Source organism: Coregonus lavaretus, assembly GCF_964263955.1.
Source record: "Coregonus lavaretus genome assembly, chromosome: 27".
Classification (NCBI taxonomy): domain Eukaryota; kingdom Metazoa; phylum Chordata; class Actinopteri; order Salmoniformes; family Salmonidae; genus Coregonus; species Coregonus lavaretus.
Window position 1 is genome coordinate 13,209,216 of NC_140014.1, and position 24,542 is coordinate 13,233,757.

Genomic DNA, 24,542 nt, shown 5'->3' on the forward strand with positions numbered 1-24,542 from the left:
CCAGTATTTAAGGCCCTGTCTTTCAGCTCTCCGGTGTCAGATCGTCTGCAAAGCTCACACCCGGAACCTGTTTGCTCGCGCTTCTGGCTCACCCTGGTTTTGTGACCCCGGACCTGCCTGATTTTTGGATACTCTTCTGCCCCAGGAGATCCAGACCTGCTTCTGCCATACGACTCCTGACTACTCTTCAATCCCGGTAACTCTGACCAGCCTTCTGCCTTGCTACTACGTATTTTGGATTTCCCTTGAACTGTACTGCTGCCTTGTTTCATTCCGCCCTGTTGTGTCTGTGTCTCCCCCCCCCAGGACTTCTGGACCACCCACCACCGGCTTCATAGGACGCATCGCTGCCACTGGGGGGGGCACAGACCCAGCACATTGGACGGGATCCCTGTTACCCCTGGAGCCTTCATTCACACCCTACTTCCCTTTTCCCTTAAGTTTTAATAAACTTTCTGGTGTGACGCAATTGTGGTCCTCTGGTCGTCTGTCTGAACCGTGACACTGTGTCTACAATCACCAACCATGTGCCCTCTGAATGAAATAATAATATTGTTTCCAGTCAAGCAGATGAGTTACATTTCCTGAATCAACCAATGAGACAATAAAACCAGTGTCATTAGATGGGTTTGTTGTGTGTCAAATATACTTGTCTGTACAGTATGTAACGTAAAGCAATGCACAAGCAATGAGCATGGTAAATTATGATAGAACACATCAAATTAAATTGAACATGACGACCCGAAGGAGAGATATAATTAAAAGATGATCTTTTAATAAATCTTCAATGCTGACGTTTTTTTATGCTGAAAAAAATCAATTTATGGATATGGGCAAATTCACTCTTGGTGAATTTGCCTGTTGGCCTGTTGGACAAAAAGAAAAATAGTTAACATCCGTGCTACTTCAGCCTTTTGCTATGTTAAAGTAAAAGCTCAGTTAATGATGAATGGATACATTTTGGAAGGATTTTCCAGATTCATACGTCAGTAGGGTAGAGTGTCAGGTGGCACAATCATTGGTGCCATAAGGTCAAAGTGTGAGGGAGGGAGCAGGCCAGAGAGCTGTCGAGGAAGTGGTCCAGGCCCCTGGCTTGGAGGCTTTGAGTTGGTCCCATCAGTGTAATGCATTGTAGGGTATCTGCTGCCCCATAGACCTGCTGGTAGTGGGAAAGGTGTTAGCAGGAGATCACCAGGGAAAGCTAGGATTGGCTGACAGATTCTTGGAGTTAAACCACATGTAGTCTAAAACAATATTCACCTGCTTTCATGGAGTAAGGATTCACTCCTTTGGGGACACTGCCAGGGTTCCCCTGAAATCCATACATCCTCATCGGTGGAGTTGGTGGTACAAGCTTGTTCTGTAAAACACATCAACACATTTTCTAAATTGTTAGTAACATTAGCACAGTTGAAATACAATGGTCTTTCACTGCTTTTTATTGAATGTAATTTAAGTGTATACCTCAGCCTTGGGCTCAGTTTTGTCAACCCATCTGTGCAGAGTTGGATCCCAGACAATCTGAGGAAGAAGATATTAGCAATGTGAAGCAAGCCAAAAATGAAAAATGAATAATCCACTCAATTGTCTCTACATAGAATATACTGTAAATAACAGGTTCCTTACAGATCTGTCTTTGTCCTCAGGTAGATGAACCTCCTTCTTATTAACTTTTCCACTCCCAAAGACCCAGCTGAGCCAGCTTCCACTGTTCTTGTGAACAGCAGGGGTCTCGGGCTCAGCCACCGGCCGGCTGCCAGTCTGGCACTGAGGGTTGGCCTCGGAGTGTTCTGGCTTGGTGATGGACATCATAGCAGGATGCTCAACATATCTAAGCCGGACATCTGTAATAAGTGGGAGAAGTCAGGCGACTCTGCTCATGTCACCATACAGAACAATCACTAGCTGACAGGTAGGAACGTCTTGCTCTGATACTCTGTTACAACCCAATCTTAACCTCCAAGCAGTCACAGGGATTACTGGAAGGTAATATCAGAAAAATCCCTGCGATATCCTGGAGAGATTGACTGGATTACGAAAATGTATGCACTCACTACTGTAAATCGCTCTGGATAAGAGTGTCTGCTAAATGACGAAAAATGTAAATAGAAAATAGAGCTAAACCTGTTTTATGTAGAAAATGCATGAAAGTATTACAGCCATACACTCACATGAGCCATACATACACATTTGGTCTGTCACAACTTATTCCCACGCTATCACAATGGCAATGTCTTTACTTATTAGATAAGGCTTAAATGACCTCTTCTCTTGGAATAGAAATCCACAGGTGGAGTACACACTCCACCATCCCATTTCCACAGTGGTGCCAACATGGGGATGATGGGAGGTGGTTGTGGATGATTGTTTCCATTCTCCACAGGGATGCTGGCTGTGGGGAGGATCCCCTCCCTCTGTGCAGGAACACTGGTTGATTGGAGGATCCCATCCCTCTGTGCAGGGATGAGGCCTGATGCTCGGAGGATCTCCTCCCTCTGCGCAGCAAAGTTGGCTTTTGGGAGGATCCCCTCCCCCTGCCCAGCGATGTTGGATGTTTCCCTCCCCCCACTCTGTACAGCAACGTCGGCTGCTGGGATGATCTGCAGGTATAATATAGAACACATAGTAATTCCCTAAAATATCAACCACTTGCAATCTATAACATCATTGTCACATACACTGAGTGTGGAAAACATTAAGAACACCTGCTCTTTCCATGACATAGACTGACCAGGTGAAAGCTATAATCTATTATTGATGTCACTTGTTAAATCCACTTCTCAGTGTAGATGGATTGAGGTTAAAGAAGAATTTTTAAGCCTTGAGACAATTGAGACATGGATTGTGTATGTGTGCCATTCAGACGGTGAATGGGCAAGACAACATTTTTAAGAACCTTTGAATGGGGTATGGTAGTAGGTGCCAGGCGCACCGGTTTGTGTCAAGAACTGCAACGCTGCTGGGTTTTTCACGCTGAACAGTTTTCCGTGTGTATCAAGATTGGTCCACCACCCAACTCAATATTAGGAAGCTGTTCTTAATGTTTTGTACACTCATTGTAGATCAATCCCAAACATGTACATTCATTTGTACGTGTACTGATACTGTAAATACACAAATTACATTAATGTTATCTACAATATATTATAATACCGTAAGCCTCTTTGCTGCGGGGGATCTCCTTCTACAATTTTGAGTGGATGTTCTTCATTTTAGGCATATTCCGCTGTGTTTTGTATTTTTGTTTATTTAAAAAAATATGTGTTTGGAATGGCACTCTTAACTACAGGAGATGATGCTGTCATAAAGCATTTGATGTAAGTATGTAGGACAATTACCCATAATGCTCACTGACTGAACATTTAAAATTACCATGGCAATTATTGACGCATTCACGTACTATCGGAAACTTGGAACCTCAGAGTTAAAATGAATATAAGTTATTTGCGTAGAGTTTCCTATTGGTTGATTCTGATACTTCACACGTGGGAAAATTGGGATCAGAAATGTCAGAGTTTCCTAGTTCCGACTTGCACTTGAACGCGGCATATGGTGAGGGGCCTTCTATGATGTAGGGCAGGTCAGCAACCAAATTATTTTACTGTGCCCAGTCGCACACAGACTTTTATGGTCCCACACGTTGCCACCAATGGATTCAAAATGAGTAGCCTAACAATTATTTACATGGCCCCAGTTACATTTGCAACCAAATTATTTTTCTGAGAGAAATCAATAATAGTTGCACACAAATGGTAACAGTGAGCAATTCACAGTGAGCAGTGAGCAAAATAACCATAGATGGGAAGTTGACAACAGCTTATTAGTAGCATAAATAAATTGTATTTCTATGGTTGCAGTCCTCAAAGATTGAATTGCATTGAACTGAATTAATCAGATCCAATGATTTACCGCCCGTAGGGTGGGGTACCGCTAGTCATCATTATTATAATCACCATCTCAATCATTATCACCATACCATCATAGACTTATTCTTCTGTATCTCAGACTCATCTGGCACTACCTTAGATATGGCAGTCTGCAACTCAATACACTGCCCCTGCATGGTGTTCAGCTTCCCCTGCATGTGGTTAATGGACTGCTTAACATCGTTCAGCAGGATCTGAATCCTATAGGAAATCAGGTGGTTCAACATGCTGAGGTGATGAGAGGCTTCAGACAATGCCCATTGGACCATCTTTAGGATTCTTTCTCACTTAACACCAATCTTATTAGGAATGTACCTTTGTGCAGAAGATGTTACTATAGTGTTATTTAGAAGAAAAAAGTGTACTTTGTCAGGTGCCGAAGGGATGACGGGATGTCTCCCTGCTCCAGTGAGCTCTGTTGGCAGGTCTTGTTCACTGTTGGAGGAACGTGAGCCAAATTAGAGGAAAAATATCTATGGTTGTTCAGCAATGAAACATTCAAGGCATATGGGGGATTGTTCTTCCCTGGGAAAAGAATAACAACAGCTGGGGTTTACTTTCAAACTTTTAGATAAAGTGATACGATACAATCTTTAAACCCATCAGAAGTGTAGTGCTTACCTCCATGAAAACATTTATTTTGGGCAACATTGTCCCAATTTTGACCACTAGATCCAACTTGTGATGCGCAGATCTTGATGAAACGGTCAAGTCAACATTTTGTTAGACATTTCAGAGATAACATTAACAATTGTACATGAGACAGTGCTTCCAGATATTGCAATCCCAGTTGGTCTATCTGAGGTATGTAAAAAATCTGGTGTGTGAGTACTCACATGAAAGGTATCCATGATTCTAGATTAAGCCAATCCTGTATGTGATAACCATCCGATGGGTCAGCAATGGAATGATTGCAGGCTACTTTATGTCTTGGGCCTTTATGAATCATTGAAATACAAGTAATATTGTGAATTTGTAATGCATAACTGCCATGGTAATATGGAATATTCCATCAATGAGCGTTCCAGTGGCCATGCTGTTTTTGGACTATGAGACCCTGGGCTATATACTATGATGAGCAAATAACATGCATAGATTTTGCATTACCTATTGCACGAGTCAGTGTCAACTGATTATTCGCAAAAATAGCAACTTTATATTCCTTCCTGGACACTGACTCGTGCAATGCGTAATGCATAATCTATGCTTGTTATTGTCTCATTATAGTATATAGCCGAGGGTCTCATAGTCCAAAAACAGCATTGGCCATTGGAATGCTCAGTCAAAACAACTAACTTTTACGATTAATCACTTGACTTGAGTATTTTGAGTTCGGAACTAAAACATTAAAAGTAGGCTATAGCTTGACGCATATGCTTACCTTGGACAAGCGTATCCAAAAGGCCTATCCAGTCGTACGTGAAGATACCGTTATGCAGATAAAAGCGCAGGACCGTTTGAGACACGCTCGGTAATGTGAATCTGTCACACTGATGTAAAAGCACATTTTAATTTATAATTCACACTGTTGAATGTCCTGCAAGCCAATCAGAATCGAGTTTTAAACAATAACGTGGGTTCCGTGGAACGTCACAAACATATTAGGCCACTTGCGTCACAGATTACAGTCAGTGAACATGGGTTTAATAGAATAACTTTGTTTTTCCCCAGAGGAAACTTCAGGGAAATCTTATTTGGCTATATGTATATGTACATCGTATTGAATTGAGATTACATTTACTGCAACACTGAAACTATGTAGCATAATCCTATGAGGATCATATGTCAAATGTCAGAATCATGGCACATGAAAACATAATGAAACTGACTGTGTAACAGTTGTTAAAGTACTTTGTGAATTTCACAATGTTCATATATTAATATAGCATGTTGATTTGTTATTATGCATGCCTGCATCCTGGGAATAGGAGAGTGTGTACTTACGTTTTGCCCTGCATGCTCAAATAATTTTGATGCACTATGAGAGGTAGGCACTCTTTTTCTGTCCATTAGAAAAGTTAGATTCCTTCAAGCACAAAGTCATACACACAGTGTTTTGTTCATGAATAATGTTGTATATTTAGAGTTTACTCATGAGTGGATGGTATTGTTAAGATGCAATTGTAATTGTACTTTTTAGGATGATATTAACATTCTGAATTCAACATGTGGTTACTAGCTAGCTAAAGTATTGTATGTGTGAACGATGGCTAGCTCCTCGACTGATCCCAGTCCTTTGTATTGTGCGTCTATGTTGTAGAAAGAGGCGACAATGGGCAGAACATATTTGTGCTCTACAAATGTTTTGTATTTTCTTTTGGATGCAGAGAGAATTCTGATTCATTAAAACAGCCTGATCTCCGAAGTCCACGTCTATAGTCCCAATCAATCACACACAACGCCTCTGCCGTGCAGTACAGTGCCGGTTACAACTGCAGATTATAAAATTCACTGTGACACAATAAACCCACTGGGCATCAAAGTTCTTTCCAACGTGGAATAGAAATTGAATTTACTTATGTGCCCAGTGGGAAGAGATCAATTCAAAATTATGGAATACATACAGTATTACAAAGAAATAAATTTTAAAAAATGCTTTGAAAATACTAATTTCCCTGGGCCACCCATACGTAAAATGTATGCACTCATTACTGTAAATCGCTTTGGATGAAAGCGTTTTTTAAATGGCATATTATATATTATATTATATTCCAGTTTCAAACCTCTGACTCTCACACATAATTACATTCTCGCGATGTTTATTTCTGGCGCGTTCACGTTTGTGGGATTTTGTGAAGCAAATTATGCACAGTTGAGCTCCTGGAAATCAGCGACATTGACGGGCCCAAATCGAGCAATAAGCTTCAAATTAAAAGTCCTCCGTTTACTTGAAACTTGTATATTTTCCTGTTTCAAGATCATTTATGTTTCTCTGATCCCATGGAAACCGTATTGGAACAACAGTGTCTGTCGTGTAACTATTATTTCAAAGTTCAAATCCAGAAATAGAAAAGGTCTCATCTACTGAAAAAGACAGAAAAAGACAGGAGAAATAATGAAATGTCAACACCTCCCCCACTCAATGATGAGCTCTGTACTGACTATAAAAGTGCAGGATGGCAAAGAAAGAAAACAGTCTTTCAGTCTTCAGGACTTTCCAATTGGAGGGCAGAGGGACACATAGCCTCACAAATTACCGAAATTACAGGCTAAGAATAGACAGAGAGATAGGCCTATGTGTTCATCTTATTATATTTATCCAATGCCAAATCACAGTGTCCCCGTTTGCAAATAATTACATCTGAGACATCATAAGGAATCTGAGCATGGTACTTTCAAAATGTAGGCCTACCTTTCCACCCCAGACAGAGTAGGCCTACACTCTAAAAATTAGGGGTTCAACAAGGGTTCTTCTAAGATCCTCACAGTTCTTTGAAGAACCTTAGGGTTCTTGGCACTGAAAATTGCCCCCAAAAGGTTCTTCCAAGATCCCAATTGGAGGTGGGGTTCATCGAGGAACCTCCTTAGGTGGTAGGGGTTCTTGCAGGAACCTAACTGCCCAACTGAAACATTTGGATTTGAATTTGAAAGCACATAAGGTGCAGGAACTTAACTGAAAAATGTAAAGAGCTCAATTTAAGGTATGTTTTGTCCCTTGTATGATCTAAATTGATATTGTTGTATGATGATAACATCTATCTTTTCATATTTGTGCAAATCTTTCTAAAACAGAAAATGGACATGATTCAATGGATATCAATCAACAAAGAGTTAAGAATATGTATGCTATAAGAATATGTTGAAGATTAGCTGTATTGGGTGCAGATGACTGAACTGCTCACTTTTATGTCGGTGTCTGCAGGTATACAGACGAGGAGGCATGCAAAGGTATGTCAACTGGTATTGGTATGTTGTGCAGATCACATTTACCATCCTCCTCCCTTACCTCTTCAATAAATATCCCATAGGTCTCTACATTATGGACAAGGTATGTGTATGAAAACCATTATCAAAACAGTTTTTTTCATTCACATTTACCACAAAAACCAAGGTATGAATACTGTCGTGTGCATGTTTTATTCATCATCTGTATAATTACTATTTTTGGGATTCACAGACTTCACCCTCCCTACACCTCTGATGAATATAACAGGAAACCTGTTTGATCACCATGCACTGCAAAATCATTCTGGCTATGGATATGGAGAACATCAACACTAACATCAACACGCCAGAGGATATACCCATTGGACTTGGGGCTCTGCTGGGAGTTTACCTCATATTTAGATTTTTTTATTCTGCTTAGCCAGGGGGGGGGGGGGGTAGTTAAAAAATGAACCCCAAAAGGTTCTTCAAAAGGTTCTTCAAGAATCCATTAAAAGGGGTTCTTTGAAGAACTTATAGGGGTTCCCGCACAGTTTCAATTTGAAGAACCCCTAAAGGATACTCCAGGAACCTTTTCTTTTTAGAGTGTACTGACGCAGAAAAATGTAAGTTTTAACTGCTGGCTACTCTTCTTCTGTGGCTTAACCCAACGAGAGGAGGTCACAAGTGTTTCCCTAAAAGCTGTCTGGGTTTAAACATCTTCTATTGTACAGAACGTGAATAGCTTAATCAATTGATAGTGACAGAATTAGATTACTTCCAAAGCGAAGTCCATGTTTTGTCTCCTCGGCTATAGAAGGTTGTAGCTCAGCCTCTGAATGTCAAATAAATGGAATAATGATATTCCCATATGCATCAGAGTCACGTCTTTCCCGGGTAGGCCTATTTTACAGCTTGTATCTAGCATAAAGTATCGCGGACTAAAGCGCGGTTAAAGATCATTTTATATGATCGGATCTGTTTTATTTTCATCAAAATCTTAAGCTAACAATGGGTAGTACTTTTTGCCATTTTCTTTAAGAAAAGGTTGGCCTATGGCATACCCTCGCGTACCCACTAAATGCAAGTCTTTGTTTTATCTTAACAGCCCTTCATTGACACGGAGGTGGGCTATTTAAAGAGTGCATGGCGGGTGGAGGAATTGATCGACAAATCTATTGATATAGCAGCCTATAGCAAATGTGCATACTTTCAGCACCATAAACTGTCCATTTCCGATTGATGGTGCCATGGCTGCTGCTTCAAGTTTCAGCAATACAATGTAAGTTACTCAAATCTGGCTTATTGTGAGGTAAATAACTCTGATAAATACATCATGGGCAAGAAACATTGTTTTTAATCAAATCAATTATAGTAGTAGCAACCTATCAAAGTTGACCTCCGGTCCTCCTTCTCATCTTCACGTACTCCTTCTCAAACTGAACAAAACATAGGCTAGTCTGCGTGTAAGATAGTGCATGTTTTGGACTAGGGCTAATAAATTAAAACGTGTAAGAAGCCTTTGACTCGACTCCTGAACTGCCATTGGTTAGGCAGCACACAAATACGTTTTTGATCAGCAAGAGCAGAGCAGGCCAGAGCTCAGGGTTGAAATATCCATTGCAATGTGTAATGCAGATGAGGGGCGGCATCGGGCACATATCGATATATAGCCTAATAAGCAACTAATTCTAAAACACTGAAAAATATAGACATTTCATCAATTACAAATTACATGACCCTCCCATGGACAAGATGAAAATAAAACACTAAACCCTAACCTTGACTGAAATTGAAAAAACATGACCCTCCCCCATTTTCCTCCAGGTAACCATTGTGCAAATTTCGACCCATCCCTAATGTTTGGCCTAATAACCTGCATGCTTTCACAAGTCGTATTGGGAAGACCATATATCGTCTTATGACTCCAAGTTTACTTCGATATTATGGTTATTATATCAAAATTATATTACGCAAAAAGATCCCAACATGTCGAACGAACAAATTGTCTGTCGACATTTTGAAAATTGTACCGGCATTTCCTATTTCCAACAACCCCATCGTGAATTTTACATGGGTCAGGTAATTCATCCGCATAAAATGGTTGGACTGAAACCTGGTTAATGACATATCTGAACAAGACTATAAACTTGAAATATAATTAAATCATGGGTGTGTGTCTGTTTGATTGAGCACTTGCTATTGTGTAATTAGGCATCATCATTGTCATCCTCCCTATGTCCAACAAAGAGGTCAATTCCCCAAGCAGCTTTAAATTATACTGAACAAAAATATAAATGCAACATGCAACAATTTCAAAGATTTTACTGAGTTACAGTTCATATAAGGAAATCAGTTATTTGAAATAAACAGTGGTGTAAAGTATTTAAGTAAAAATACTTAAAAGTGCTACTTAAGTCGTTTTTTTGTGTATCTGTACTTTACTTTACTATTTATATTTTTGACTACTTTTACATTTACTTCACTACATTCCTAAAGAAAATAATGTACTTTTTACTCCATACATTTTCCCTGACACCCAAAAGTACTCTTTACATTTTGAATGCTTAGCAGGACAGGAAAAGGGTCCAATTCACACAATTATCAAGAGAACATCCCTGGTCTCCCCTACTGCCTCTGATCTGGCAGACTCACTAAACACACATGCTTAGTTTGTAAATGATGTCTGAGTGTTGGAGTGTGCCCTTGGCTTTCAATAAAAAACAACAACAAGAAAATTGTGCCGTCTGGTTTGCTTAATATAAGGGATTTGAAATGATTTGTACATTTACTTTTGATACTTAAGTATATTTGAGCAATTACATTTACTTACAATACTTAAGTATATTTAAAACCAAATACTTTTAGACTTTTACTCAAGTAGTATTTTACTGGGTGACTTTCACTTTAACTTGAGTCATTTTCTATTAAGGTATCTTTACTTTTACTCAAGTAGAAAATAATGTACTTCTGGTGTACCAAAATGCAAGGCACTGTTGATGTGATCGAGGCGTCAGAGGCAGTTGTAGTGCATTCTGTGTGGTGCATACATTGGATTTTTCGAACATACAGTTGAAGTCGGAAGTTTACATACACCTTAGCCAAATACATTTAAACTCAGTTTTCACAATTCCTGACATTTAATCCTAGTAAATATTCCCTGTCTTAGGTGAGTTAGGATCACCACTTTAAGTATTTTGTTAAGTATCGTGAATAATGATGAGTGAGAACGTTACAGAGGGTCAAAGATCATACCCCCAAGACATTCTATTACCATTACCAATAACAAGGGAAATTAGCATGTCTTGGGTGTAGTATCTCAGCCTATGCTGCAATAGTCTATGTGCCGGGGGGCTAGGGTCAGTCTGTTATATCTGGTGTTATTCTCCTGTCTTATCCGGTGTCCTGTGTGAATTGAAGTGTGCTCCCTCTAATTCTCTCTCTCTCCCGCTCTCCCTCCCATCCCGGAGGACCTGAGCCCTAGGACCATGCCTCAGGACTACCTGGCCTGATGACTCCTTGCTGTCCCCAGTCCACGTGGTCATGCTGCTGCTCCAGTTTCCACTCTTCTGCCTGCGGCTATGGAACCCTGACCTATTCATTGGACGTGCTACCTTGTCCCAGACCTGCTGTTTTCAACTCTCTCTCTCTACTGCACCTGCTATTTCAACCTCTAAATGCCCGGCTATGAAAAGCCAAATGACATTTACTCCTGATGTACTGACCTGTTGCAACCTCTACAACCACTGTGATTATTATTTGACCCTGCTGGTCATCTATGAACGTTTGAACATCTTGGAGAAATATCTGGCCTTAATGGCCATGTACAGTCGTGGTCAAAAGTTTTGAGAATGACACAAGTATTGGTCTTCACAGTTTGCTGCTTCAGTGTTTTTTGATATTTTTGTCAGATGTTACTATGGTATACTGAAGTATAATTACAAGCATTCCATAAGTGTCAAAGGCTTTTATTGACAATTACATTAAGTTTATGCAAAGAGTCAATATTTGCAGTGTTGACCCTTCTTTTTCAAGACCTCTGCAATCTGCCCTGACATGCTGTCAATTAACTTCTGGGCCACATCCTGACTGATGGCAGCCCATTCTTGCATAATCAATGCTTGGAGTTTGTCAGAATTTGTGGGTTTTTGTTTGTCCACCCGCCTCTTGAGGATTGACCACAAGTTCTCAATGGGATTAAGGTCTGGGGAGTTTCCTGGCCATGGACCCAAAATGTCGATGTTTTGTTCCCAGAGCCACTTAGTTATCACTTTGCCTTATGGCAAGGTGCTCCATCATGCTGGAAAAGGCACTGTTCGTCACCAAACTGTTCTTGGATGGTTGGGAGAAGTTGCTCTCGGAGGATGTGTTGGTACCATTCTTTATTCATGGCTGTGTTCTTAGGCAAAATTGTGAGGGAGCCCACTCCCTTGGCTGAGAAGCAACCCCACACATGAATGGTCTCAGGATGCTTTACTGTTGGCATGACACAGGACTGATGGTAGCGCTCACCTTGTCTTCTCCGGACAAGCTTTTTTCCGGATGCCCCAAACAATCGGAAAGGGGATTCATCAGAGAAAATGACTTTACCCCAGTCCTCAGCAGTCCAATCCCTGTACCTTTTGCAGAGTATCAGTCTGTCCCTGATGTTTTTCCTGGAGAGAAGTGGCTTCCTCGCTGCCCTTCTTGACACCAGGCCATCCTCCAAAAGTCTTTGCCTCACTGTGCGTGCAGATGCACTCACACCTGCCTGCCATTCCTGAGCAAGCTCTGCACTGGTGGTGCCCCGATCCCACAGCTGAATCAACTTTAGGAGACGGTCCTGGCGCTTGCTGGACTTTCTTGGGCGCCCTGAAGCCTTCTTCACAACAATTGAACCTCTCTCCTTTAAGTTCTTGATGATCCGATAAATGGTTGATTTAGGTGCAATCTTACTAGCAGCAATATCCTTGCCTGTGAAGTCCTTTTTGTGCAAAGCAATGATGACGGCACCTGTTTCCTTGCAGGTAACCATGGTTAACAGAGGAAGAACAATGATTTCAAGCACCACCTTCCTTTTAAAGCTTCCAGACTGTTATTCTAACTCAATCAGCATGACAGAGTGATCTCCAGCCTTGTCCTCGTCAACACTCTCACCTGTGTTAACGAGAGAATCACTGACATGATGTCAGCTGGTCCTTTTGTGGCAGGGCTGTAATGCAGTGGAAATGTTTTTTGGGGATTAAGTTCATTTTCATGGCAAAGAGGGACTTTGCGATTAATTGCAATTCATCTGATCACTCTTCATAACATTCTTTAGTATATGCAAACTGCCATCATAAAAACTGAGGCAGCAGATTAATATTTGTGTCATTCTCAAAACTTTTGACCACGACTGTACTGTTATAATCTCCACCCGGCACAGCCAGAAGGGGATTGGCCACCCCTCAGAGCCTGGTTCCTCTCTAGGTTTCTGCCTAGGTTTCTGCCTTTCTAGGGAGCTTTTCCTAGCCACTGAGCTTCTACATCTGCATTGCTTGCTGTTTGGGGTTTTAGACTGGGTTTCTGTATAGCACTTTGTGACATCTGCTGATGTAAAAAGGGCTTTATAAATACCATTTGATTGATTGATTGATTGATTGATCTTTAACCCTCTAACTCATCATTGTTCACGATTCATTCAGGAAAATCCATAATCATGGTAGAATCCACATGAATGTAGAAATGTTTAGAAACATATTATATTCTTATTTACAACACAACTGACTCCTCTGCTAGTATTGGAGCCTATTCATTGTTTCAAAACCTATTTGCTTTCAAATAGATCGTAATTTAATCTCTGGTCAATGTGATCGTTCAAGACTACTATAATTTGCAGCTTAATAATACATTTAAATGTATTGCAATATATTCCTGTTTTATTAGGCACATGGAGGATAGGATGAGTCCTGTGGATAGGTCTTATTAACTTCCCAGAGTGGTACTGCTCTGAATAAATGACCACGTTTACATGCACACCAATATCCCGTTATTATTCGCGATACTCAAGTATTCTGTTTTTGAGTTGACGAACATAAACATTATATCCCTTTTACAATAACCCGAAAAAGCTTATACCCCAGTTATGAGAAACCCGGATAAGATGCCTGGGATATGCTGATCTAAGATGGGATACTGTGACAAGTAAACATCTTATCCCCTTTACTTTTGGTTTTGCGGTCTGCGCAGGGTCAATTTGGAAAAATCATGGGTGTTGTGTCATGATATTTTCATCTGATTGTCAAAAAAATCACTTCAAAAAGTAGGCTACCTGCGCAGTTCGATCCACCATAATAATTCCATAATAATGTAGCCTACTATAATTAATTTACTATTGGCTACTTTCACCCCTAATTTAGTTTCTGCTTATAATATTATAATTTACGACATTGGATAGGCTGTTTGTTTGTCAACTGTAGTTTGATACATGCAGCTGCTCTTCTGTCATAACTTGTTGCCCCAGAAGACTAAATACAGTAGTGCTCGAATATAATTAATATATTAGTAATCTAGTTAACACCGGTAAAGTTGTCTGTTTCGTTTAGGGACCGGGGAGAAAACACAATAACTCCAAAACAGTGGAAAGCTTGGTGCTGTGCAAAATGTCCAAATGTCATCAGTTTTACCGGTTTTAAGGAATGAAAAGCTGAGAAAACGACGAAACAAGACTTCAGTTCATCTTGGGTGCATATTTTATGTTGTTGAAATACTGTCTGCTTGCATAACAGTTTCAAAGATAACACATTACACGCACATTCAAATTTATTCAAGAGATGCTGAAAGAAAGAAATCATATTTCTCCACTCCTGTTCCCAAGACAAAATTAACATTTGTTGTATAATTTCAATGCAAGAAATTCATAATTCTGCATGAGTTGATATTATGCTACGTGAGAGGTTCAGTTTAATTGTCATAATGACTCAAGTAACATTGAAAGTCACCCAGTAAAATACTACTTGAGTAAAAGTAAAAGTATTTGGTTTTAAATATACTTAAGTATCAAAAGTAAATGTATTTCTCAACAATACTTAAGTATTAAAAGTAAAAGTATAAATCACTTCAAATTCCTTATATTACGCAAACAAGACAGAACAATTTTCTTGTTTTTTTAATTTACAGATAGCCTGTGGCACACTCCAACACTCAGACATCATTTACAAACAAAGCATGTGTGTTTAATGAGTCCACCAGATCAGAGGCAGTAGGGATGAACACCTGTTCTCTTGATAGAGGCATGTTCCGGTGTAGCTCAGTTGGTAGAGCATGGCACGTGCAATGTCAGGATTGTGGATTCGATTCCCACGTGGGACTAGCTCGAGCAAAGTATGAAAATGAATGCACTCACTACTGTAAATCGCTCTAGATACAAATGACTGAAATGTAAATGAATTGGACACTTTTCCTGTCCTGCTAAGCATTCAAAATGTAACGAGTACTTTTGCATGTCAGGGAAAATGTATGTAGTAAAAAGTACATTATTTTCTTAAGGAATGTAGTGAAGTAAAAAAAAAATAGCAATATTAAAGAAAAGTACAGATACCCCCAAAAACGACTTAAGTAAAAATACTTTAAAGTACTATTTAAGTACTTTACACCACTGGAGAGGTTATAGGCCTACAGTCAGTGTCCGTATTTCAGTTACTATTCCATTTAACCCATATGAGTTTAAATGAGGAATATTCTGTTTATTGATGGAGCAGGCATACTCATGAGTGGGATATCAAAGGTGCATGCAAACAGCTTATCCCGAATAAGACCTTAAGCTGGATATGAGCAACTATTCGGAATACTGTGCACATTTAAATGTGGTCAGTGTCAGTCATTATTTTGATGTATGGATGATTATGGTCAGAGTCTTATATTTATACTATGTTGAGACAGGATCTGATAGCTGTTACATGTAAAGGTTTTTGTAATGACGTAATAAAAATAAAAAAAATATAATAATTGAAAGATGACCTTCAGCTTTTCAACAGAGAATATTCTTATGAGAATACATGCAACAGTGAGCACACAATGTTAAAGGCCCAGTGCAGTCAATCACATACACGTTTAACAGATATTATTGCGGGTGTAGTGAAAAGCTTGTGTTTCTAGCTCCCAACAGTGCAGTAATATCTAACAAATAATATCTAGCAATTTCACAACAATAAATGCAGTTTTTCCTGTGTTTTGTATCATATTGTACAACAGCTAATGAAACTAACACTGTAAAAGTTATTTCCTGATAGTTGCTGGTTGAAAACACAATCTACACAGGACCTTCTAATCAGCAGGTTTTGCATGGTTGGAGTTTTGGCTTGCCTGGTGACATCACCAGGTGATATAGGTTTATATAGACCAATAACAAAGAGCGTTCCAAACCTCTGCCAATAACAGCTAGTTTTCAGATTAAATATCCCCCCCCTCCCAACTCAGACCACTCCCAGATAGTCCTAGCAAAATTCTTGCCTGAGAACGTTTATTTTACTAAAAAACGATTTGTTTCTTTTTGACCATTTTAATTGTAAACTATTACAGTAAGATACTTAATTGTTACCCAGAAATGATTTGATATTGAGATAAGAATGGCTGCATTGGGCCTTTAATGTTCTCTAAAATCTCTTTGGATGCATTTTCTGGGAATCAGACTCACTGTAATTTATTCATCTCACATTAATTTACTGCAGTGTTTGTATTGACCTGCTGTGTGTTATAAAATTGAAAAATGAATAAAAACAAATGGCCATATACACCAATGCTTGTGCTGTGACAGACTGGAGATTCAAATTCTCACAGTCATCTTTCAATGCTCAGTGCTATTCGGAATCCTTGGGACGTCCTTACTCTAAACCTTAACCCTTACCCTTACACTAACCTTAACCATAACCCTTACCTAACCCTAACCATTTTACATTTCAACTTCAATGGGGTAAGGACGTCCCAAGGAACCTGGATTGCACGGACCATCTCTCAATTGTGCTCACTCGCCTTGGCCTTTCAGCAATTAAAATCAACTGAGTTAACCTGTGTCTACAATCACCAACCATGTGCCCTCTGAATGAAATAATAATATTGTTTCCAGTCAAGCAGATGAGTTACATTTCCTGAATCAACCAATGAGACAATAAAACCAGTGTCATTAGATGGGTTTGTTGTGTGTCAAATATACTTGTCTGTACAGTATGTAACGTAAAGCAATGCACAAGCAATGAGCATGGTAAATTATGATAGAACACATCAAATTAAATTGAACATGACGACCCGAAGGAGAGATATAATTAAAAGATGATATTTTAATAAATGTTCAATGCTGACGTTTTTTTATGCTGAAAAATTTATGGTGAATTTGCCTGTTGGCCTGTTGGACAAAAAGGAAAATAGTTAACATCCGTGCTACTTCAGCCTTTTGCTATGTTAAAGTAAAAGCTCAGTTAATGATGAATGGATACATTTTGGAAGGATTTTCCAGATTCATACATCAGTAGGGTAGAGTGTCAGGTGGCACAATCATTGGTGCCATAAGGTCAAAGTGTGAGGGAGGGAGCAGGCCAGAGAGCTGTCGAGGAAGTGGTCCAGGCCCCTGGCTTGGAGGCTTTGAGTTGGTCCCATCAGTGTAATGCATTGTAGGGTATCTGCTGCCCCATAGACCTGCTGGTAGTGGGAAAGGTGTTAGCAGGAGATCACCAGGGAAAGCTAGGATTGGCTGACAGATTCTTGGAGTTAAACCACATGTAGTCTAAAACAATATTCACCTGCTTTCATGGAGTAAGGATTCACTCCTTTGGGGACACTGCCAGGGTTCCCCTGAAATCCATACATCCCCATCGGTGGAGTTGGTGGTACAAGCTTGTTCTGTAAAACACATCAACACATTTTCTAAATTGTTAGTAACATTAGCACAGTTGAAATACAATGGTCTTTCACTGCTTTTTATTGAATGTAATTTAAGTGTATACCTCAGCCTTGGGCTCAGTTTTGTCAACCCATCTGTGCAGAGTTGGATCCCAGACAATCTGAGGAAGAAGATATTAGCAATGTGAAGCAAGCCAAAAATGAAAAATGAATAATCCACTCAATTGTCTCTACATAGAATATACTGTAAATAACAGGTTCCTTACAGATCTGTCTTTGTCCTCAGGTAGATGAACCTCCTTCTTATGAACTTTTCCACTCCCAAAGACCCAGCTGAGCCAGCTTCCACTGTTCTTGTGAACAGCAGGGGTCTCGGGCTCAGCCACCGGCCGGCTGCCAGTCTGGCACTGAGGGTTGGCCTCGGAGTGTTCTGGCTTGGTGATGGACATCATAGCAGGATGCTCAACATATCTAAGCCGGACATCTGTAATAAGTGGGAGAAGTCAGGCGACTCTGCTCATGTCACCATACAGAACAATCACTAGCTGACAGGTAGGAACGTCTTGCTCTGATACTCTGTTACAACCCAATCTTACCCTCCAAGCAGTCACAGGGATTACTGGAAGGTTCCTCAAGGATGCTGCGATCAAATTTTGTTGTTGTTTCAAAATCAACAAATCCCGGCATATTATGTGAGGGCTTGCAAATTTGCCAATCGCCGCATTATTTCAATGTAAATGTATTTCGGCATAAAACAGTCAAATCATCGCAATATTATCGCATAGAACTGACCCATTAACACATTACAAAAAGAGGGCTCGCAATTTCAACCAATCACCGCAAATTTACTGCATAATAAGGTTCAATCAAGCCACACGTCAACAAATGTTTCCCTTGTCAGCTCATTTTCGCAAGAAATTGGACAAAACAATTGCATACTGCCATGCAAAATGTAAGAATTGCCGCAGCAAAATCTAGCATATTTGCCTGCAAATATCACAAAAATCCCTGCGATATCCTGGAGAGATTGACTGGATTACGAAAATGTATGCACTCACTACTGTAAATCGCTCTGGATAAGAGTGTCTGCTAAATGACGAAAAATGTAAATAGAAAATAGAGCTAAACCTGTTTTATGTAGAAAATGCATGAAAGTATTACAGCCATACACTCACATGAGCCATACATACACATTTGGTCTGTCACAACTTATTCCCACGCTATCACAATGGCAATGTCTTTACTTATTAGATAAGGCTTAAATGACCTCTTCTCTTGGAATAGAAATCCACAGGTGGAGTACACACTCCACCATCCCATTTCCACAGTGGTGCCAACATGGGGATGATGGGAGGTGGTTGTGGATGATTGTTTCCATTCTCCACAGGGACGCTGGCTGTGGGGAGGATCCCCTCCCTCTGTGCAGGAACACTGGCCTTTGGGAAGATCCACTCCCTGTGAGCAGGGACGCTGGCTGTTGGGAAGATTCCCTTCCTTTGCGCAGTGACACTGGCCATCAGGAGGATCAACTCCCTCTGTGCAGTGATGATGACTGCTGGGAGAATCCCTTCCCTCTGTGCAGGGACACTGGTTGATTGGAGGATCCCATCCCTCTGTGCAGGGATGAGGCCTGATGCTCGGAGGATCTCCTCCCTCTGCGCAGCAAAGTTGGCTTTTGGGAGGATCCCCTCCCCCTGCCCAGCGATGTTGGATGTTCCCCCCCCCCCACTCTGTACAGCAACGTCGGCTGCTGGGATGATCTGCAGGTATAATATAGAACACATAGTAATTCCCTAAAATATCAACCACTTGCAATCTATAACATCATTGTCACATACACTGAGTGTGGAAAACATTAAGAACACCTGCTCTTTCCATGACATAGACTGACCAGGTGAAAGCTATAATCTATTATTGATGTCACTTGTTAAATCCACTTCTCAGTGTAGATGAAGGGGAGGAGTGAGGTTAAAGAATAATTTTTAAGCCTTGAGACAATTGAGACATGGATTGTGTATATGTGCCATTCAGACGGTGAATGGACAAGACAACATTTTTAAGAACCTTTGAATGGGGTATGGTAGTAGGTGCCAGGCGCACCGGTTTGTGTCAAGAACTGCAACGCTGCTGGGTTTTTCACGCTGAACAGTTTTCCGTGTGTATCAAGATTGGTCCACCACCCAACTCAATATTAGGAAGCTGTTCTTAATGTTTTGTACACTCATTGTAGATCAATCCCAAACATGTACATTCATTTGTACGTGTACTGATACTGTAAATACACAAATTACATTAATGTTATCTACAATATATTATAATACCGCAAGCCTCTTTGCTGCGGGGGATCTCCTTCTACAATTTTGAGTGGATGTTCTTCATTTTAGGCATATTCCGCTGTGTTTTGTATTTTTGTTTATTTAAAAAAATATGTGTTTGGAATGGCACTCTTAACTACAGGAGATGATGCTGTCATAAAGCATTTGATATAAGTATGTAGGACAATTACCCATAATGCTCACTGACTGAACATTTAAAATTACCATGGCAATTATTGACGCATTCACGTACTATCGGAAACTTGGAACCTCAGAGTTAAAATGAATATAAGTTATTTGCGTAGAGCTTCCTATTGGTTGATTCTGATACTTCACACGTGGGAAACTTGGGATCAGAAATGTCAGAGTTTCCTAGTTCCGACTTGCACTTGAATGCGGCATATGGTGAGGGGCCTTCTATGATGTAGGGCAGGTCAGCAACCAAATTATTTTACTGTGCCCAGTCGCACACAGACTTTCATGGTCCCACACATTGCCACCAATGGATTCAAAATGAGTAGCCTAACAATTATTTACATGGCCCCAGTTACATTTGCAACCAAATTATTTTTCTGAGAGAAATCAATAATAGTTGCACACAAAGGGTAACAGTGAGCAATTCACAGTGAGCAGTGAGCAAAATAACCATAGATGGGAAGTTGACAATAGCTTATTAGTAGCATAAATAAATTGTATTTCTATGGTTGCAGTCCTCAAAGATTGAATTGCATTGAACTGAATTAATCAGATCCAATGATTTACCGCCCGTAGGGTGGGGTACCGCTAGTCATCATTATTATAATCACCATCTCAATCATTATCACCATACCATCATAGACTTATTCTTCTGTATCTCAGACTCATCTGGCACTACCTTAGATATGGCAGTCTGCAACTCAATACACTGCCCCTGCATGGTGTTCAGCTTCCCCTGCATGTGGTTAATCGACTGCTTAACATCGTTCAGCAGGATCTGAATCCTATAGGAAATCAGGTGGTTCAACATACTGAGGTGATGAGAGGCTTCAGACAATGCCCATTGGACCATCTTTAGGATTCTTTCTCACTTAACACCAATCTTATTAGGAATGTACCTTTGTGCAGAAGATGTTACTATAGTGTTATTTAGAAGAAAAAAGTGTACTTTGTCAGGTGCCGAAGGAATGATGGGATGTCTCCCTGCTCCAGTGAGCTCTGTTGGCAGGTCTTGTTCACTGTTGGAGGAACGTGAGCCAAATTAGAGGAAAAATATCTATGGTTGTTCAGCAATGAAACATTCATGGCATATGGGGGATTGTTCTTCCCTGGGAAAAGAATAACAACAGCTGGGGTTTACTTTCAAACTTTTAGATAAAGTGATACGATACAATCTTTAAACCCATCAGAAGTGTAGTGCTTACCTCCATGAAAACATTTATTTTGGGCAACATTGTCCCAATTTTGACCACTAGATCCAACTTGTGATGCGCAGATCTTGATGAAACGGTCAAGTCAACATTTTGTTAGACATTTCAGAGATAACATTAACAATTGTACATGAGACAGTGCTTCCAGATATTGCAATCCCAGTTGGTCCTTCTGAGGTATGTAAAACATCTGGTGTGTGAGTACTCACATGAAAGGTATCCATGATTCTAGATTAAGTGATAACCATCCGATGGGTCAGCAATGGAATGATTGCAGGCTACTTTATGTCTTGGGCCTTTATGAATCATTGAAATACAAGTAATATTGTGAATTTGTAATGCATAACTGCCATGGTAATATGGAATATTCCATCAATGAGCGTTCCAGTGGCCATGCTGTTTTTGGACTATGAGACCCTGGGCTATATACTATGATGAGCAAATAACATGCATAGATTTTGCATTACCCATTGAACGAGTCAGTGTCAACTGATTATTCGCAAAAATAGCAACTTTATTTTCCTTCCTGGACACTGACTCGTGCAATGCGTAATGCATAATCTATGCTTGTTATTGTCTCATCATAGTATATAGCCGAGTGTCTCATAGTCCTAAAACAGCATTGGCCATTGGAATTATCAGTCAAAACAACTAACTTTTACGATAAATCACTTGACTTGAGTATTTTGAGTTCGGAACTAAAACACTAAAAGTAGGCTATAGCTTGACGCATATGCTTACCTTGGACAAGCGTATCCAAAAGGCCTATCCAGTCGTGCGTGAAGATACCGTTATGCAGATAAAAGCGCAGGCCCGTTTGAGACACGCTCGGTAATGTGAATCTGTCACACTGATGTAAAAGCACATTTTAATTTATAATTCACACTGTTGAATGTCCTGCAAGCCAATCAGAATCGAGTTTTAAACAATAACGTGGGTTCCGTGGAACGTCACAAACATATTAGGCCACTTGCGTCACAGATTACAGTCAGTGAACATGGGTTTAATAGAATGACTTTGTTTTTCCCCAGAGGAAACTTCAGGGAAATCTTATTTGGCTATATGTATATGCACATCGTATTGAATTGAGATTACATTTACTGCACCACTGAAACTATGTAACCTAATCCTATGAGGATCATATGTCAAATGTCAGAATCATGGCACATGAAAACATAATGAAACTGACTTTGTAACAGTTGTTAAAGTACTTTGTGAATTTCACAATGTTCATATATTAAAATAGCATGTTGATTTGTTATTATGCATGCCTGCATCCTGGGAATAGGAGAGTGTGTATTTACGTTTTGCCCTGCGTGCTCAAATAATTTTGATGCACTATGAGAGGTAGGCACGCTTTTTCTGTCTTCTTTAGAAAAGTTAGATTCCTTCAAGCACAAAGTCATACACACAGTGTTTTGTTCATGAATAATGTTGTATATTTAGAGTTTACTCATGAGTGGATGGTATTGTTAAGATGCAATTGTAATTTTTAGGATGATATTAACATTCTGAATTCAACATGTGGTTACTAGCTAGCTAAGGTATTTGTTATATCTAGCCTAGTTGTAGAAGAACGGACATCTGCACAGTTTCACATTGTACATCACTCTGTCGTTTAATGACATGTGCCACACATTCTGACAACCCATTCATCCGTAACGCAGCACACTGTCGTAAACCATAACAACCTACAGTACGACGTACAGCACGTCGTACCATACATAACATTTCCCCCCCCTTTCCAAAACCAGGGACTGGTACCATATATAAAATGTCCATAGGGCAAGAACCTAGAGTGATACCTGTAAGAAATAAACATTAACCCTTAAACGGATGGACTCTCCAAACTAGCCAGTTCAGTCCATTAACCTGGAGGTTGACTAAGACACCTAACGGAGCCTAAGAATGAAAAGAGGTTAAGTAGTCCCCCAGATAAGCAGGGCGAGTTCGTGCCCGCATAGGCCTTTCTTCAACCGCCACCGCTTGTGGCTCTGGCCCTTGGGGAACCCACAGAGGCTGGGGCTCAGGTGGTAGTGGTGGAGGAGGTCCATCCGGTGGCGTCTCTGGCCTGCATGTCTGTTTTGTGTGCCTTCGTGTTCCTTGAGGGGCAGGGACTTTTCTGAGGCGGCTGGCGTGCCAGCGTGATCCATTGCTCATCATGAATGTGGCGGGCCCCAGTTGTCGACTGACCTGCAAGGGGTCCGACCAGAATGAGGCCATTTTGTTGCACCGCTGAGGCCGTCGGGCTCGGACCCAGTCTGACACTTGGATGATCGACTTCTTCACCCTGTGTGCCTTGTCAAAACGCTGTTTCATTGCTCTTTGGTGCCTGGTCACTGCCTGCTGTTCTTGGGTGCGCCTAGTCGCCGGTTCTGCTACTCTCTGTGTTCTGAGTCTGTCCAGTGGCAGTTCCATCTCACGACCTAGCATGAGGGATGCCGGGGAGACCTGTGTTGTTGTGTGTTTGCTTGCTCTGTAGTGCATTAGCGTTTGATTCAAAGCAGTTTGGAACGTGCACCCCTGGACCAGGTGCGCTCTGATGCCGTTCTTCAGCGTTTGGTTGAAGCGTTCCACCCCTCCTTTAGCTTGTGGGTTGTAGTAGGCCGTGCGGATGTGTTTGATTCCCTTGTTGCTGAGATATGAGGAGAACTCGGCAGAGGTTAGCTGGGGCCCATTGTCCGTGGTAAGGGTGAGGGGTAGGCCCCACCTTGCGAACAGTCTGTCTAGGATGTCCACGATGGCCTGTGCTGTGACAGTTCCGACAGGAACCACTTCTGGCCACTTAGAGTGGAGGTCATACACCACCACCAGGAAGCGCTGATGGTGAGGGACTGCGTGTCCATGGATCTCGCCACAGATGTCCAGTTGGATGTGCTCCCAGGGGTGGGACGGCCATGCGAGAGGCTGCAGGGGGGGTGGGGCGGACTGTCCTGTTTTCCCACTGAGGAGGCATGCAGCACAATCCCTGACCAGGGCTTCAATGTCGTGGTCGATGCCTGGCCACCACACAAGGTCTCGGCATCGCTGTTTGACCTTCACTATGCCCAAGTGACCCTCGTGCGCCATGGATAGAACATGCGCACGCAGGCCACTCGGGACCACAGTGCAAAACCCTCGAGAGACACAGACTTCTTCCCAGCAAGAAAGTTCGTGCTTCACTCTGGCGAAAGTCGCCA

The 24,542-nt window shown here is 40.9% G+C and overlaps 1 long non-coding RNA gene across 1 annotated transcript in view; it reads right to left on the reverse strand.

The window, feature by feature from the left end:
• The window catches only part of LOC311102844, a 130,530-nt gene that overhangs the window by 60,461 nt on the left and 45,527 nt on the right, over positions 1–24,542 (reverse strand). The window contains exon 2 of the long non-coding RNA XR_014610049.1: positions 10,266–10,340. This is a non-coding gene — a long non-coding RNA (uncharacterized lncRNA). The remainder of the gene's footprint in view (positions 1–10,265; positions 10,341–24,542) is intronic.